The 14,971-nt window shown below is 42.5% G+C and overlaps 1 protein-coding gene across 11 annotated transcripts in view; it reads right to left on the reverse strand.

Annotated features, from left to right (window-relative positions):
• Positions 1-14,971, reverse strand: part of MBNL3 (muscleblind like splicing regulator 3) — a 106,350-nt gene that overhangs the window by 30,797 nt on the left and 60,582 nt on the right. The window contains exon 1 of one of the 11 annotated variants that reach the window (XM_045995276.1): positions 5,755-5,780. The exons of the other annotated variants lie outside the window; for them this stretch is intronic. The gene's annotated coding sequence lies outside the window, so the exon portion shown is untranslated. Of the gene's footprint in view, positions 1-5,754; positions 5,781-14,971 lie in introns of those variants that run through there. 11 annotated transcript variants of the gene reach the window in all.

Raw genomic sequence — 14,971 nt, forward strand, 5'->3', positions numbered from 1 at the left:
TTCTCCATGAATGATCTTTCCTCTTCCTGCACCGTCCCCATTTAGGACCAATGCTCCGATTCCCATGCTTTGGGACAGTTATACAGCCTGCTGAGCCAGGTTACCTCAGGATTGCAAACCCATCTCAAGAGCTTTTCCAGCTGAGCGGCAAAAACAACCACGGATGCTTACACAGAATGCAGTCCATAACCCCTTCCGAAAAAGCTTTGTAATGAGGGCTGTCTCTTATAGTCAGGAGTTCCAAACAATGGATCAGTTTAAACAATGAAAAGAAAAGGAATACATTAGGATTTTTTTTTTACCATTGTTACAATTTCGAGTTTTAACATCATTTACACTGAGTGCCATCAGTGAGAGCGGGGAGGAAGGAAGGTAGGGAGAGAATGCCGTGTATTTGGCGCATCTTCGGCCAATCTACAGATAAAGAATTACTGCCTGCCTTTGTACTTTTACATTACTGTCCTTTACATGTAATAACGTTTCTTAAGCTTTGTCTCGGAAAACTAATGACATTTGTACAAAGCAAAAACAGTACACAGAAAAAGAAAAGAGAATTACACTTTAATAATTACATCAAGTTGAGCTGTAAACGGAAAGTATGGAATATGACGCCCCAGAAGACTTAAACACAACTTATTTGTCTTAGTTATGAGATTTTTACTGGATTTATAAAGCATTCTCTTTTGAATGACAGAATCCATAATTTAATTCTATAACAATGCAAATGCACAGCAGTACTACCTTACCGGAGACTGCTGCTTATGTTAAAGAAAGCTTATAAAAGACAAAAAAAAATCTGCATTTTCTATCCAAACAATAGATGACCAGACCAAATAATGTAATATCAATGTTATCTGGGGAACACAATATTTCCCAAGAAAACCAAGCCTCTTGAGTTTTTTTCAAGATGACTTTGGAACTCAGGCTAACATACTGATAGGCACAACACTCCGTGCTAGCAAATCTCTTCTGTATAGTCCTCATTCTTCAAGAGGCCCAAACTCAATTATAGGCCAAAATACTTTAGCTGGAGTCTGGAGTTGTAGGGGGATAAACTTGGTTTCTGACATTTACTAACATCTGCTTTTGGTCCTTCTTTGGTAAACAGGTGGGGATGGGTTGGGGTGGAGGCAGGGGAGGGATTGATATCACCCATTGTTCTTGGCCTTTGGAAAACTAAAGACTAGAAAGGTTCCAGCGTTTTCTTTCTACCAGCTAAGCACTTCGATTGGGTCACAAGATATCTTACCACACTGGGTCTATAACAGCCCCAAAACTATCTTGGTCTGAAAAAAAAAAAAAAAAACCACACCCCTCAGGTTTCCCAAGCCATGTCAAAGGTCCTCCTTCTAGAACCACAGGTTCAGAGTTGCCATGTGCCCAGTGGACCATGTCAAAAAGGACTCTACAAGTCTTGTACCTTTGACAGTTGCCAACCACCAGCAGAGCTGGCTCTACCCAGAAAACAGCAGCTAAGGTTAGTCAAGACAAAGAACTCTCCATGAGGTGCCTGGGTTAGGGTGGGAGGGGGTGTGGGGGATGGGAGGGTAGGGGCACAGTCGGTTAGGCTTCCCCTGCCGACTCTTAGTTTCAGCTCTGGTTGTGGTCTCTGGCTCCTGGGCTCATGGGGTTGAGTTTCATATGGGGTTCCAAGCTCAGCAGGGAGTCTGCTTGGATTCTCTCTCTGTCTCTCTCCCCTCCCCCACCCATGCGCTCTCTCTCACTCTCTCTAAAATAAATAAATAAACCATAAGAAAAAAAAAGGAAAAAGATAAAGAACTCTCTCTCTGCTTCCCCCTACCCATACACGGAGAATTAAAGAAGTGTGACAGAGATTACCATGCCAGTTCATGTAGGCTCGCCTGAATTTCACTTCCTTTCCATTCCCTTTGGCCTTAAAAACAAACCATTCTCATCTGGCCTTTCACTATGTTCCTGAGTTAAGAAAATAGCAAAGTGATTCATTAGGAAAGTGGTTCTTAGCCGGAATAAGAGCCACACTACACCCATGAATCTTCCAGTTCCCCCTTCCCATCTACTTGCTTTGAAATTGCACCCAAAAAGCAGCAGGGGGAGAAAATGGTCAATGAAACTTCTGAAATACATCTGCATCAAAAAGTTGATGACAGACAAAGGAAAAAGTTGCCGAGCATTTGTAAAACCCCCACAATTCAATCTATTTCCTTTTTCCTACCTTCAGGCTTTTGACAAATGAGTACAAAGCCTTTGACGGAGAGAGAAAAGTAGCATTGTAGAGATTCAAATCCCACCTAAGTCTTGGGAGTTATGAGGGTGAGTCTGTCAGATCCAAGATTTCCCATGCACTTGGTGGTAGAAAAAGCCTGTGAAATGTACTTTTTAACGTTCCTAAGAGAAAGCTCTACCATCCATCAGAATAAGAAAAGGACCCTAGGAAGCTGAAAATTACCCTTTGTCAGTCACAGTATCTTAACAGGAACAGCTGTTTGCAGAATGACTGGCTTCTTCAAATACATGTGGAATTACAGGGAGGGGGGGCTGTGGGGGGTAACCCCTCCCCTCAGATACAATGATAACTGGGTTACCTTTTCAAAGACACCTCACAGCTCTGCTAGGCGACCAAGAGTGAAAGTGAAATGTTAAATACAGGCAAATAACAGATGATTTGTTCTATGAAACAAATTATGTTATTTCCTTTTAATGATCGTGTGTTAAATGAAAAATCCTGTAGATCACAGAGGCCCACTGACACACACTTACATGCATAGACACAGCTGCTCAGAGGAAGTAACAGTGATTCGAGAATTACAAAGCACAAGTCTGAGGTTGCCTGGTTCCTACCACCATCAAGACCTATTTAAAGGCTAGAACAATGTAAAGGAGCTACAAGTGGGGGGACATCAACATAAACGGAGTATTAGCCAGATGTCAGCATACTAATGGCTAATTTCCCACTTTCTTCCTCTTAAGGTTCTATCTTTCTAAAAATGGATAAAATCTGCATCAATTTCTCCTCCAACATTGTAGCATCTATGAACATTGATAAATATGCATAAAGAGCATCCTTAAATCTTACATATAACTTGTAATTTAAATTTGGGATGCAGACAAGAAAGCTTTTATTTTTTTAAAACTCTTTAATAAACCATTTCCAGAAAATATTGAAGGCAAGATTAATGAGGCTGAACACAGACCCCCATGGAGAAGGCCAGCCAAGCAACCCCCCTCCCCTGCAGTCAGCTCAGCATCTCATTTCCTTACGCTACTGAACTCTGCTTTCTTGAGGTCCCATTTATGCACACACCGGGCAATGACTTTGGCACAAACCAGACACCAAGTCTGAATTCAGATAAGAAGCTGGGAGGAGGGCAGAAGAACTTTCTCGCCTATCTGCCTCAAGAAAGCTTTCAAATGCTGACCTCCAAAAAGATGAAGGGAGTAGGGTTCAGCGATGACAATTTGTTCTGAAACAGTCCACTGAGACGGCCTGATTACCAGCCTGTAACATTTAGGGCTGAACTGGACTTTAAGGAACATCCCATGTGCCTTTATCTTCCTTAGAAAGTAAAGAGCAAAGAAGTGAGAGGACTCGTCCTAACTTCAAACGCAGCTCAATTAAGGGCAGAAGCCAAGTTCCCAGGCTCGAACTCCCCAGCATGGATTTTCAGTTCAAATGACTCTTCTCCTGTAAAGATCTGCCTGGACTCCTCTCCCCACCCCGCCTCTCATTTACCTCCCCCTCTTCTGAGCCTCCACCTGCATCTTGCAGTTTTATCCCAGCACTTATCACTGTGCACATCGATAAATTGTTTGCATGCCTATCTCCCCACTAGACTTTGAGCTTATCCAAAGGCAGGGCTCTATCTTCCTCATCTTTGAACCTCCAGGGATGTTTCTGCGTCTGGAGAAGAGTGGTCACTCCATAAGTTTGCTGAGTGAATGAATAAAGTTTGTAAGAATGATTTTATAGGGAGCAACACTAAGTCTGCCTTAGAAGCCTACTTCCTGGGGCGCCTGGGTGGCTCAGTTGGTGAAGCGTCTGCCTTCGGCTCAAGTCATGATCCCAGCGTCCCAGGATCGGACCCCATGTCAGGCTCCCTGCTCAGCAGGGAGTTTGCTTTCCCTCTCCCTCTGTCCCTCCCCCAGCTTGTGCTCTCTCTGTCTCTGTCTGTCTCTCAAATAATCTTTTTTTTTTTTTTAAGACGCCTACTTGCTTCTCTAGCTGTTTCCTTCCATTAAGTTCTTTCTTCTTCCTCCAACAAGAGAACATAGCCGACTTATAAATAAGGCAGTTCTGATGGTTTGTCCCAAGTGACTGGTTATTCTATTCAGGTCTAGAACACAGCAAATTCATACTTTTCTTTTCTTTTCTTTCTTTTTTTTGCTGTGAATATATACTCTGGGGTGTATGTGATCATGATGGCTGAAAACCCCTGGTAGTTCAGTATAAAGAAGTCAGAAGTGTCAGGAATCCACGAGGCACACAGACACAAACCCTGGTCTAATTCCAGGGGTCTACAGCCACAATAAGCCCCCAGGACACAGGGCCCCACAGAGCCGAATAAAGGAACCTGCAGCAGATTCATGTGTAATCGGCGCCTGAGTCGCCCAAGGCGAACACTGCATTCCCAAGGCCAGCTTCCAGCACGCTGCCTTCCCCCACCGCCCCACTCTACCCCAACCCACATTTCTATGCACAGGCTGCAAGTCAAAATCCCTGAAGCTACCTACTTAGAGGTAGAATATGTGGCTTTAGGGCAATTACATAGGGTGGGGCCTTCTTGCAGATCTCTATAGCACACACTGGCTTCTTATAAGAAACCTGTCTCCGCTATACTTCAAGACCCGCCCCCTGCCACAGCTCACCCCCCCCACTCAACCGTATTCACATTAAACACTTGTTTTCAAATAATCATGAGCTTAAATTTTTTCCGTGAAATTTTCTGAAGAGCAAATAACACTAAAAATCAGAATGGCTGTTCACAGGGAAACCATGCCTGCCTCACCCATACCTCGAATCCGCTTCCTGCCCCCTCCTCTAAGTCCCCACTGCCCGCCCCCCCAATCCCGTCTCATGGAATACCTTCAATCGTGCTAGAAAAATATTAACTGAGTTATCTGTTCAATAGTAAGCTGCTCAAGAACGCACCCCCTGTGCTTACAAAGCAGCTGATCAGAATCAAATGAAAACCAAAGACAAGGAAAGCATGTCGGTACCAAGTCACCAAAGGTATTCATGGAGGCTGTTTTTAAAGCAGTCTGATGGCTGCCAACATAAAATGTCATGAAAATACAGAAAACAGGAAAGAGAACATAACGGCATTCAATTTGTGACTCCAACAAATAAAATCCCCACAAAATCATGCGACATAGGCTCGTCATGAAACAACATAAAAGAGGTGGCTCGCTCTCAGCCCACAGTCAAATGTTGGTTCAGTCAAATGTTCCTTCACCTTCCTTTTTTAAGACACCGCATCTAGTGACCTACTGTAGTGATACAGACCCAGGACAAAGAGGGCACCAGCGGCTTGCTCCCTTTCTTCCCGGCTAGGGCTTCTGCCCGGGACCCCATCCAGGGTTGCCAGATCTATCAAGTGGGAATACAGAACCCCCGACCAAACTGGAATTGCAGACAGGCAATGAACAATGTTTTAGGATAAGTATGCGCTCCACTTACTGTATCATCTGGCAAACCCTCTCCCTATCCATTCTTCTACCCTGCTGAGTTGAGCTAAATTGAGTCAAATCCTCCAAAACCCATTTTACTCCCTTTACCTTAAGGACAAAAGGATTTCTCTCCATGGAATCCACCCAGGCTCTACTAGGCCTTCAACTGCCCCAAGCAAAGCAGAAGACGCTCCCAGACCTAGCTTACCTGACCAGCTGCAAGGAATTTAAGGAAGTTGGCTGTTGGAGAAAGCAATTTTTTAATCCATGGCTCCTCCCACCAAAAGCTTCACACAGCTCCCTACCAGTCAGCCACTCCACTTTCCCACCCACAGTGGCGTAATCGTCTATTCAAATGACTTTGTGCTTGCCCGGGGCTCCTCCTTGAGGTGGGGACAAAGAGGGCCATGGTCAGTGACCACCACGCCTAACTCCTGACTCCGAATTTATACACATTTTTGAAACATAATAATTACTACAGGAAGATGAGGCTTTTGTGTTTTGAAGGTTTTATTTGTGGGTGCGAGGGGTGAGGACGGGGGGGAGGGGGTAAGCTTTTTTTTTTCCTTCAGCCTCGTCTGTGGAATACTCACATTCAAGCAAAAGTCATCCATTAAAGCCAAGGAAAATGATGGCTTAAGCATCATGTTACCACAGGCACACATTAAGATCTATGCAGATATATATTCAAAGCATGCAAAAAATGGCACGAATAGCCATTATTTGCATAGATGTCTTTTCCAGCCAACTCTTGATTACTTATATTAAAAGAGGGGGAGAAGTAAGGGGCATGGTTAGTTCTAATGAACAAAATCATATATTCAGGAAAAATGGCAATCCATAATAGCCCCACATGGCAGAAAATGCATATCACAAAAGTGGTAATTGTGAACATTTAGGAATCCGTTACTAGACATGGTCCTGAATTTTTTTAAGTCATTAGGCATGCAGCCTCCCCTCTTGCCTGCTTTTGTATTCAGTTGTTGCAACATCACCTATCATGCGGTCTCTGGAAAACTCCACTCTGGAGAGAATGACCATGAAAACAGCAAATGAGATCTTAATACGATCATGAAAACGGTTTCGATCTCTCAGACCCCAGAAATGGTTTTAGTGATGCTCTAGAGTCCTTGGACCACACTTTGAGTACTGCTGTCCCTTGAAGTACGCAACAATCCCTGGTGTAAGGAGCATTCTCTCATCTGTAAACTGTCTTGAGGGCAGAAGCCGTGTTCTAGGCATGTTCTAGTCCCAGCGCAGAAGTCAGTGCTTGGCCCACAGCCAAGCTTGGCAAGTGATTGCTCGTCCAACTGATTTTTGACCCCCAAATTTCAATACCTCATAAACTTCATTTAAGTTTTTCCAGTAACTTTGTTTACACGCTGTTGTGAAACAAAAATGCTTTTAATTGCACGGTGCACTCCAAAACATTCATATCTCATGAGTGCAACAGAAGTAAGAACGTAATAGATGACTTTTGCATTTTTAAATGGAAAAATTAAAAGGATAAAAGCAAATCCATCTTAACCGTTCAAAGAAAAGATGCAGATGCCTTTGCTGGAATTATCAAAGATTCAGAACAGGTCAGGTCAGAAGGAATGAAATCGCACTACACTGGGGAAATTTACATGTCTGCAGAGAACAGGGGATAAAAACGCAGAGTAAGCTAGAAAAGCGTTTGCCAGAGTGTGTATCATAGACCAGTGCTCCCAAGAGAGGCGCCTCAAAAGCCCAGTTTCCTGGGGGAATTCTTGGAAGAACGGCATACTACATTCCTCTCTTAGAGCCTGACGGTACACCAGAGTGTATCAAAGGATCTCTGTCCTATATGTCCCACAGTAAGTCAATCTGCTATCCCAACACAGCTGAATCGCAGAATCCTCCCTCTTTTCATCATGAAACACCTTTTACAAACAGTATTTCTTTAGAATGTCCTTAAGGAAGAGGCCAAACTAATGCTCCCTCCTACTAAAGCTAAACCATGGCATCCAATGGGTCAAGTTAGTTTTTCCTTCATACTTTTCAGTTCTATTTCTCTTCTCCTAACTAGAAAAATACAGCGAAGTCCCAAGAACCAGGTGGTCCGTTGAAATGACATTGAACATTTTTGTCTATAGCAGATGTGCCAACAGCTAACAAGATGGAAATTTTCCCCTACGATCGCTACAAAGAAAGATCCGGAGCTCATCTCCCCAGCTTTTCTCCTTTCTTTGAATGCTTCAGCCAGAGAACGTCCGGAGTAACAACTTTGGGACTTCTCTAACGGGCTTTCCCTACACTGTGACTCCTGCCCCATGAAACCATATGCTTTAGGTGTTCCATGACTTAAAACTTAAGGGTCTCAAGTGAGTTTACACCGCACTAAAACTTGGGAAGTAAGGAGGTGGTTGGCAATCCCTCGATTCCTAAGGGTCTTAGTTTTGCACTTGACTTAAACCTTGGGGTTTCCACTTGGCAAAATTAAGTTTCCTGTCTCTGAGTAAAAAGAAGGTTTCAAAGAAATAAAGTTTCAAATAGCTCGCAAACATCGACCAAGAGTATAAGGTGGGAAAGGCACTGATTATTGTTCAGATTTAAACAATTTATCCTTGCAGGGCTCAGTATGCCGCTGAGAATACATTAAATAATTACATCTCTATAGCCAGCCAGGAATCCTTCCACCCAGAGGTTATGCAAAGGGCAGGTATAGTTATTGATTTACCTTTTGCATTTTGAAATTAGAAGCACAAAGATGACAATCAATCCCTCTTTTGCTAAACCTAAGGCCTTTTTCAGATAAAGAAATTTCAAAGCATGATATCAGCATGGCTGTTTGCAGGGTCTTGCTAACTTCACAAAAGTGAAATCCCATTTCAGATCCCACATGGAGGCCAAACGTGTCCACCTGAAATCAGCATTTTCCTCACACACCTACCCACCCACCAGACTAATACCAAATATGCAATTTCCAACGGGAAGTCTTAGCAGTGTCCACTGCCGTTCAAATATTTTGAGGCAGGGACGAAGTTTACATTTTGTTAACAGTAATATATTTTTATCAACAAGAGTCTTAATGAAAACTCTGTACTAACTTATTAAAACTGTAGGCATTTTACAGTATCAGACAAATCCCCCAAAGAAACCTCCAAACTCCAAATGCATGGTGTATTTAAAGAAAGTGGCCTTTTTAAAGCAAGTAATTTTTTAAGAGTATCTGAAAACTAGGCCAACTTCCTGTTTTTGCTCTGCAGACATAAAAACAAGCAATTTTATTGATACAAATGTTTTCTCTTTTCAAAATAAAGATCGATTCTGCTAGGCCTGAATATCTACCAAGTATTAAGCTTCATCTGAAACGTGTTTCAGAGAGGTGAACAGAATTGAGAAAGTTCCAGATGAAACTCTTAGTAAATACAGCAACCAGTTAATATTTGATGATGATGAAACTGTTCCTAGTATTTAAAGAACCAAACAAGGCCATCCACAAACAATGTAACCAGAAATGGGGTTAGTTTAAAGAAGATAAAATGATAAGTGGAGGTTTTCTGTTTTCAAATAAATCAATCCCTCAACCATGAATGTCTCATAATCCTTACAGAGGAGAAGCTGAAATAAGACCTCAGCCAAAGAATGCCTGTCTCCAGATCTAAGACAGGAAAAAAAAAATAAAACAAAGTAAAGAGCAGCACAAATTAATTAGTTGTAAAATCCATGAAGTCAGTTTAAATAGCTGGAACAAGTTGTGGGGCGAAGAGTACACTTGTAAGGGTGTCATGTTCTTTAACTATGCGTGCCTTCTGGAGTAAGCACAACATGGTTTCTGGAATCATGGTGAGAGTCCAACTGGTGCCTTTTAATTCCTGGAATTCTTACAAAAGAAAAGAAAAGAAAAGAAATCTACTCTACCTCCACTGTGCCTTCCCTGAAAATCAGAATAAAATTAGGAAACTTCAGAAAACGTGGCTTTCTAAAAAAAAAGAAAAAAAAAGTTCAGTTTGTGTCTCTCTTATCAGGTAAATCAAATTCCATTCTAGATGAAATATTTCAGAAAACAGTGATACAGTGAAATAAAGTAGATAGCACAAAACATCAGCCTGCCAATCTTTCACACTTGTTTTTCCACTAAAGATAAGTGGCGCATGTAATTAGCTTTATTTTGTTTTATGTTTTCCATCGACTTTATATACTAGACTCGAGTACAGAAGGTCAAATGATCCTTCAGATGTGAAAGGATTCTGACCATTTACGAGGGTGCTGGGGGAATAATTGTATCTCTGGTTTTAGCACATATTACTCAACGTGTGATAATTGTTGACACACATTTGGAGACCAGGTTGAGGGCCTGTAAAATTATATTTTCCATTAATATCTTGAAAGCAGTCATAATGACAAAACCCATTTGGGAGATTTATGGAACACAGTGCGGTCTGGTTTGCATTTCTTTCCCCCTCGCTTGCACCTGAGTCACAGCTGCCTACACTGTGTATTTACCAGGTGCTGGACACCGGTCAAAGCGCTTTACGTGCGTCGCCTGGTGTAATTTTCACAATAACCCTGGGTCAGTGTTTCACTGAGGACTTGAGGCACAGCGAGGTGAAGAAACACCCACCAACTGATAGACCAAATGGAGCAGAACAAGGGTATGAACCGAGGGGCGCTGGGTCAGGAGCTCACATTCTTGATCAGGACGATATCGCTTTGCAATCCTTTGGCATGTGTTAAACGGAGGAATGAGCTAGTTCAAATATTTCTGCTGCCCGGGCCACTATTTTCCCTCCAAGATTGTACCAGAGATTGCACATCGACTGGCTGTTAGGCATGCCCTGGAATGATTTAACAGATAAACGTATGGCGGCGGGATGTTCTGTTAAGCACCTAGGGAGGGATCTCGAGGGACTTGGAAATGAGTAAGAGAAGGTCACCGAACGTCCACGTGAATAATCACAGTCAACTTTATTGTGTATTTGCCCGGCACCAGGCACTGTACTGAGCGCTTTATATGCATTATTAAGTCTTTCATCCTTACCGAAGCAGAACAATTAATACAAACACATCCTCTCTCAGCACAGCTTTTTAGTAAATGTTTGCACGGTAGAATTTTGGCCAGTTGGTTTAAGGGAGAGCAGTGTCCTATTATCAGGGGTTGGGGTAAGGGAGTTTAAGCCACAGTCAAGTGTGTTTAAGCAATCAATAGTCCAGCAGAAACCCCATGGACACCGAAAGGATGGAAGTGTGTTCAGCCGGAGAGTTTCTGGTGGGCATTTTGTGACTACTTTTACCACCTTAAGAGAAGAATCTTGGAAAAGCACACTACTGCTGTTCTGAAGGGGGTTTCCTCAGACCACAAAGGTCCCCACTATCACAAAGCAGAGAAAATCTCCAAACAACGACAGAAGATCAGCCTTATGGCAAGGCAGTCCCCAAGGGTTCTTTGGGAGCATTTCATTCCACAGAGGCAACACACACCACCTCACAGAAGTCTGCCGAAAGTCTGTGCCACCGTAAAGCTCAGTTTTCGTGCAGGAATTGACTTAAATGATTAGGGTGTGTCTATACTCTGACGGTGCAGAGCGGTGTGATGAAGTGTAGACCTGGGAACTAGGGTTTGACTTTTTCCACGCTCCAGCTGCAGCTTCGAACATGAACTAGGTTTATTTCTTCTCTATATTGCCAATTTATTTTGGGTTAAGCACATTATTCACAATACTAAATTGTGAATTTAGTGAACTAGAATACTAAAGACTTCAAACTGCCCATCAATATTTAGATGCATCAGGTAAACACATCATTAATATGAACATATCCATTCTATTCAATACGACTTAGTATTTAGACTTTCCCACAGCTTTTGGAAGACAATGTATTACAGGTATTTGCTGATGACACTAGGGAATACTTATACTTTTAAAGACAGTATGATAGGGGGATGCCTGGGTGCCTCAGTCGGTTAAGCATCCTACTCCTGGTTTTGGCTCAGGTCATGATATCATGGGTAGTGATCTCAGGGTCATGGGATCGAGCCCCCAGTCGGGCTCTGCACTCAGGGGGAACTCTGCTTGGGGATTTGCTCTCCCACTGCCCCTTCCCCTGCTCTTGCTCTCCCTTTCTCTCAAATGAATAAATTGTTTTTAAAAGACTGCATGGGGGCACCTGGGTGGCTCAGTGGGTTAAGCCTCTGCTTTCGGCTCAGATCATGATCTCAGGGTCCTGGGATGGAGCCCTGCATCGAGCTCTCTGCTCAGCAGGGAGCTTGCTTCCCCTCCCCCCCGCCTGCCTCTCTGCCTACTTGTGATCTCTCTCTCTCTGTCAAATAAATAAATAAAATCTTAAAAAAATAAAAACACTGTATGATAGGGAAAATAGTAAGGATAACAAATCCACTGTTGACACGAATCAGCTGTTTGGAATCAGGTCACAGGCTATTCCTACTTTTGACTTCGAATGCATCTGTTCCTAGACAAGGTAGTAATACATCTAAATTTTAAGACGAAACCAGTATTTTAACAGAAAGAATTCTAGACTGGGATCTAAGTTCTCTGAATTCTGATTATCTTTAGATCATGGCTAAATTATTTTCCAGTTACGGTAATCAGGTTGGCTAGGAATAATTCCTGCTCCTGTATACCTCACAGGTACTTGGGAGAGAATAAAGGAAGAGAATGCAATCTAGTAGACCTTGGAAATAAAATCATGACAAAGTGTAAAAAATATTATGGTTATTTTTCTTTATTAGTTGTTTACAGTAGAACTAAAATTGTTACTGTGAATTCAGTATTTAAAAAACTACAGATTACGAGCTATGCTTTAGCATTTCGCTCCCCCACAAAAGATGCTGCATTACCTTATGGGGAATCCTTGCTTTTGTGAGTAATAGAAATTATCATGTGCCCCGGGTCCAAATTCATATACAATGTTAAAAAGCCAAGGACACTTCTTTTTTGCAGAACTGGACATCTTTAAACAGTTGCTGTTCCCACTGCTCAGTGGTAAGGCAAGTGAGAGACAGGAAGTAAAAGACAAGATCCAGACTTTAATCTTATCCTTGTAAATAACTGAAACAAGAAAAGTTACTGCTCCCTTTTCAACTGACAATAAGTCAGGACCTACTTGGAAGACAAGCTTATCCATTCAAGAGACCCCTTCTTACCACCACAGGCTTCTTACCTGAAGATCTCACGGAATACAAATTCACTTTAGAATCCTAATGAATAAAACACTCAAAGTCAGGGGCGCCTGGTGGCTCAGTGGGTTAATCAGCCTCTGCCTTGGGCTCAGGTCATGGTCCCAGGGTCCTGAGATCGAGCCCCGCATCGGGTTCTCTGCTCGGCGGGGAGCCTGCTTCCCTCCCTCTCTCTGCCTGCCTCTCTGCCTACTTGTGATCTCTCTCTGTCAAATAAATTTAAAAAAAATTTAAAAATAATAAAAATTAAAAAAACACTCAAATTCATTTCGATCAGATGAAAAATTTGGAGCATTGCACTTTTGGTTAGTACTTCTTCAGTTTTTACATTGCCACAACTGCTGCCGTATTTTATTTATAACATATATTAAGATGATCAAAAGGAATCAGGCAAGTCATTTTCTCCTGGTAAGTTAGGAGGATAAAGGAGAGCATATAACAGACTATAAGGGAAGATGGTAACGGTGCCTAAAATACTAGCAAGTAATTGAGCAAAGGGTTTTGTTTTTAAAGAGTTCACCCATTTATTTGACAGAAAGAGAAAGAGTGGGAGGGAGAGCACAAGCAGTGGGAGTAGGAGCGGGAGAAGCAGGCTCCCTGCTGAGCAGGGAGCTCGAGGTGGGGGGCTCAATCCCAGGACCCCAGGATCATGACTTGAGCTGAAGGCAGATGTTTAATTGACTGAGCCACCCAGGTGCCCCGATCAAAGGGATTTAGAATGTTATTTACATAAATTGATAAATAACAAAATTGAATCTTGTTCTAAAACCCTTTATCCAGGTTTGAGCTGATTTCTCATTTTTATTATTTTTCATCTCAGTAAGTCGACCTCTTAGAAGCCAAGACTGACTCATAGAAATGTGAAATATGTTTGAATACGTGACAGATCCATTGCTGTTGTAAAGAACTAGTGCATATATAATGTATATTACTTATAGGCATATATAGAGGCACATATGGGAGGGGAGCAGGTTTTGCCACCACGAATTTTGCCTCTTTGGAATATTGATTATTTTAAACTGGCTGTTTTCAAGAAAGAGCAGACACAGGTTTTCAGAGCTTCACCCTATTTGTGGGGATGTCTTGCTGGATGGACCAAGAAGAGGGATTCTGTAGAATCCCTTAAGATTCTGTAGAATCTTAAGTCTGCATAAGGATCAGACCCTTGTTTATTGTGCTTTTCCTGGTCGCCTTTTGTCTTTAGCTAAATATGGTAGGTCAGGTGATGGCTTGGGCCAGTTGGGGCAATGACAATTCTCCTGGGTCTCTCCCACGTACACAGGAGGAACACACATCATTCATGTGTGTTTTACTTGTCTCCTGCTTGTTTTAATTGTCTACCTGAGCCAGAGAACCCAGAAGGGCAGAAGGGAAATCTTTCCCACCCTTACTATATATGTCCTTTTTCTCTATATAAGCAAGTCCCCACTCGTTCGAGCAACACCTACCAAAGAGGTTTGGGGGCGTGAAAAAAGTCACTAATCTTTCCAAAGGATTAGAATAGATACATTATTAAAAATCATTTCTTGTTCTTTTTTGGTTTCATACACTCAGACACCAATGAGAAGGTTCTAGACACTCCACAAAAAGAGGGTTCTGTGGTCAAAGAATTTTGAGACATGTTGGGTTCGACAGAACTAAACCACCGTCTTTGGAGCAGCATGACTCAGAGCCTGATCTTAGCTAATAAGCATCATGGTGCTCCTTGAGGGGAGAAATAGAGTAAGTTTCCCAGAGATACGGGGGCTTCCAGAACAGACCCCGTTTTCTTTCCGCAGGATTGGAATATAAACAAATAACCCAAGTCTGAGGTCGCTGGGAAAAAAAGTGGTCAGAAAGGAAGGCAGAAGCATGAAGGGCACAATGCACTGAGAATTCTGAGCCAGCGTTCTCGAACCCAGCATTCATCAGAATCACCGGGAGGGCTTCTTCCAACGCCGTCAGACCCTCTCCTAGAGTTGCTGACCCAGCCTGAGAATTCACATTTCTAACAAGTTCCCAGGTGAAGCCGGGGCTGCTGGTGTGCCAACAAGAGCCTTGAGAAGTTCTGCAGACAACGGATTTAGCTATTTATTAAGCACTGTCTTATGTTACTGATAATTCAGTTTCTAAAAGGTCAGACTGAAGGGATTTGGATATGGGGAATTCCACCTCTCTGACCCCAGT

This window comes from Meles meles, chromosome X, assembly GCF_922984935.1.
Source record: "Meles meles chromosome X, mMelMel3.1 paternal haplotype, whole genome shotgun sequence".
NCBI lineage: Eukaryota > Metazoa > Chordata > Mammalia > Carnivora > Mustelidae > Meles > Meles meles.